The following is a 4,541-nucleotide window of genomic DNA, read 5'->3' on the forward strand; positions in this document are numbered from 1 at the left end:
TGCGATTTCAATTTTTCCTTTCTCTTTGGAGTGTTACAAGCTCTTGGTGCATAAAGAAGATCTGTAAAGTTGCAAAGACTAAAGTCTCAAATCCAAAGAGATATTCTTTATAAAAGTTAAGACTTGTCCACGCCCTCCTAAAATGGCTCGTTCTAACACGCCCCCACGTCTACGTCACTGTGCGGGAAGATTTGCAGAACACCGCCCAAATGTTCACGCAAAGAAAGAAGGCCTAACTTTGATTCTCTCTGTAGTATTGTTGTTGCCGTGTGTTTTGTTGTGAAAACAAAACTACTTTGTTTGGCTTTCCAAAAGAGGACGATATCCGCTTCATCATGCCTAGAGCTGATCCGTGCTGGCCGCTGAGGGAATACAACAGTATGGTAAGGGGCGTAACATTTCCGTCTCACGCTTGAGGTATTCGGCCAATCACAACGCACTGGATAGCTGGCCAATCAGAGCACACCTCGCTTTTCAGAACGATGAGCTTTGTAAAAATCGACGCGTTTCAGAAAGGCGGGGCATAGAGAAGAAACAATAATGTACAGTATGTGGAGTTTTTTTAACCTTAAACCGCATAAACACATTTCATTACACCAAATACACAAAATAATGTTCTCTTTAGCAACATCATATGACCCCTTTAATGTCTGTAAGGCAAAGATATACAGAGTTTCGCGTTCAAGTTCACAGACCGAGACGGCAGAAAGCGCATCCTGTTTGCTTTCATTACTTTACAAAAGCGCGGTATTGTGTGCGCACACAAATAAACGATGAGTTGTTTAGCCTGCCAGTAAGATGCTTTATAGCTCAGGCTCTGGCCACAGCGATTATTGCTGTGGCCTCAGGGATGAATTTCCTCTGAGTCTTAACTTAGCCAGTTATTAGGCACTCATCCCTCAGCATGGTGGCGTGGGTATTCCGTTCCCCATAGCGGCCCCTAGGGGATGCGCGTGATGTTCCCTTTCGAAAAGGAATATCTCAGCTTATGCATGTAACCATGGTTACGAGAAGGAGGGCACGAGACGCTGCATCCCTTGGCCATGCTTCGGGCATTCCTGCCTGCATATCCTTCAGACAAAGAAGAGGATGATGTATTCCACAGGTGCCCTTTTATATCTGCAGTCACACCATTAAGATTGATTCAGTCCTAGATTATGTATTACATTTTTAGGATTTATACTGCATGATGCTGTTTTTTTTTACTGGTAAAATAATGATGCTGTTTTTTTTCCCTGGATGTTTATATATTTGTATGTGAAAATAAGACAACTTTGAACTTTGAAAACAAATTTTAATGATCTTTCCTTCTTTCTTTCGTTTGTTCTTTCTTTCCTTTAAATGGTCAACTGAGCAGTATAATGTTCTTATGGCCTTTCAGAATACTGGACAGTAAACAAGAAAATAATTATTGTGGGACATGCCCATCTGTCCCTTGAATCACAGATTGGCCCCAGGCCTGTGCATGCTTCATTTTGCTGTAAATTATTACAGCTTTGTGTAAGTGCATGCATATGCTAGCAACTGCAGTGCATGTACAATAGAAACTTGTGCTACACTCAGCAGTGCATGTGCAAAATCCATGCCAGTATGAGAAAGAGCTCTCTCTAGAAGAGACCCCTCACCACTTAACATATTGAACATATTGAAATTCATAGCGTTTACCGACTCAAAATCCTGCCTGCATGCACTGGGGTCTTTGAAGACAAATCATCCAATAATTGCTGACCTATTAATCAAAGCAAGTCAGTTCTGATAACTCAAATACAACATCCTTTTCTGCTGGATTCCAAGACATAGGGGCATTATTAGTAATGAACAAGCAGACATGGTTGTGCAAGAAAGAAAAAAAGAAAAAGTTTTACAGAAAGAATCATTAAATGCCAAATCCCACATTGTGACCTTGTAGCAACTCATAATGTAATAACTATTCATACTGTAATAACTGCGTATAATGTAATAAGTATTACATTATTAATGTAATAAAATTTTCATAATGTAATTATTTTCACAAAACGTAAAGATCTTATTTTTACTTTATGAGAAATGTATTACATTATAAACTCACCAAAAATATTGTCATCTTGTCATAATTGAGTGTTTTTCAACATAAAACATTAAAACTTAAACATAAAAACTTATTGAAATAGCACCAGATTCAAATATTTAAGCAATTATTATTATTATTATCATTATTAGGGGCCAAGCACCGAAGGTGCATAGGACCCTATTGTATCCATTGGCGTTATTCTTCTTCTTCTTCCGTTTCTTCCGCTCTTGAGTCTATGGCAGCCCATATTTGAAATTTGGCACACTGATAGAGGACAGTCGCAATATTAACCATAGCAAGTTTGGAGTCTCTAACTCAAACTCTCTAGCGCCACCACTTGTCCAAAATTTAATTAATGTAAATGCTAATAACTTTTGAACCGTAAGGCACTGAAGGAAAATTTATGTTTCCTCTGATTCCTTGGCTCATGCCGAGTCGAATGGACATGTAAGGTTTAGTTTTTTCGCTATTTGTATTTGTTCGTAAAGCGAAAAAAAAAAGCATGCAAAAATTGATCTGAGGCTATATCTCCGCAACGGTTTGGCGTATTGAGACCAAACATGGTGCATGTTATAACAAGCATGACCTGAGACTACCTGCAGTGTTTCGGCGCTGTGCCACCTAGTGGTCAGGAGATATGAAAAATGCTTATTTTTGCTTAGAACTTCTGAATGGTTTGGCCAAACCATTCAGAACCATTTAGATTCAGTGCAGCATGCTGAGTCAAATGATACACAATTTTCCCAGGTCAGCCATTTTGGGCGTCAGCCATTTTGAATTTTATAATAAAATGCTATATTTTACGAACGCATTGAAACGCGTTCCGAAACTTGGCATGGGTCATCAGCACGATGCCCTGATGGAGCCTGAGAAGTTTCGAGCCAGCGCCACCTAGTGGTAAAATCAAATATTCACATGCTTATAACTTTGGGTCTGGTCGACTTATTTTCACGGGAGTTTTAGACTCCTGAACTTTGCCTTATGGTTTGTGCAACGTTGCATTTTAGTGCTTAAAAAACATTTGCCAATATCTTCGAAATCGTTACTCCGATCGACACGAAACCGCTGTAGGAAATTCGAAAACATAGCTTGCCGGCTATACGCTAATGCCCAATTGCCAAAATTTTGATAGTAAGTGGCAAAAAAATGCAAACAAAGTCAGCCATCTGTCATTTTTTTTCTTCTCACATATAAACGTCTAAAACTTCTCACATATAAACATGTCTAAATATCTCAAGAAAATTAGATATTTTCACCAAATTTGAAACACATATGTATGGGCACACTCTAAGCTCTAAGGACAATTTGGTGGGATTGTGCCTCTTGGTGGCGCTATAATTTAACAAAACATGAAATTGCCATTTGCCATTATAGAGTATTATGATGTAAAATGCTATATTTTACGAATGCATTGGTGTACCATTGCGAAACTTTGTATGTACCATCGAGACCATGACTTGAAAGTACTCAAAACATTTTGAGAAAGTGCCACCTTGTGGTCAAAGGTTATAATGAAATTTAAAATAAATGCTAATAGCTTTCTGTGAATTTTGCCTATTCTAATAAGACTGGTATTAATAGATTCCTTGGGTCATGCTGAGAACAGTGATACCAATGTTGCCATAGTCAGCCAAACTTCCTGTCTGCCATTTCTGCCATTTTTAAAAACCTACTTTTTCGAACTCCTCCTAGACCATTGGTCTGATTTTCACCAAAATCGAAAAAATCGAATTTCAGACCATGCTGACAAACAGTTATGGATTTTGTGTTTATAGACAAAACCGTTTTCGCATACCACAGCAACGAATTTGAGGCATGATGCCAAAATGACACGAGGCTGTATCTCTGCAGTGCTTCGGCATTTTGACACCAAACTTTGTGTGTGCCAATGTCAACTCACACAGAACACACAACATCGATTTGATAACAGCGCCACCTATTGGTCAATAGGCCAATTGGCCTATTACTTCTTGTAAATACATGAGCCAAAGATACCAGGGCTTTAGTTAAAATAGAATATAGATTAGAATATATTAGATATAGAATTCAAATTCTTTAATTCGACAACAAAAAGTTACACATACTGTTAAATGACAAACTGTGTACTTTCAAAATTACATTGTACGTTTCATCATCCAGAATCAAAATCAGACTCAGAAAGAGCTTTATTGCCAGGTGTGTTTACACACAAGGAATTCGTTTTGGTGTCAGGAGCTTCCAGTCCAGAAAGTACAAACATTGTGAAGACATACATCCCCACAGACATCTCCACTGCTTTGAGTCTGTTCAGCTCTAGGTTGTTATGACTGCAACAGACAGCCAGCTTCTCAACCTTGCTCCTATATGCAGACTCGACACAGACTGTAGTGTTGTCCGCAAACTTCAGGAGTCAATTCAAGTCTAGTAAAGTCACCGGTCCCACTTTATATCAAGTGGCCCTAATACCTGTGTACTTACATAGTAACTAGATGTGTACGTAGTATGTAACCAC

This window comes from Sinocyclocheilus anshuiensis, unplaced genomic scaffold (assembly GCF_001515605.1).
Source record: "Sinocyclocheilus anshuiensis isolate Anshui unplaced genomic scaffold, SAMN03320099.WGS_v1.1 scaffold849, whole genome shotgun sequence".
Taxonomy (NCBI): domain Eukaryota; kingdom Metazoa; phylum Chordata; class Actinopteri; order Cypriniformes; family Cyprinidae; genus Sinocyclocheilus; species Sinocyclocheilus anshuiensis.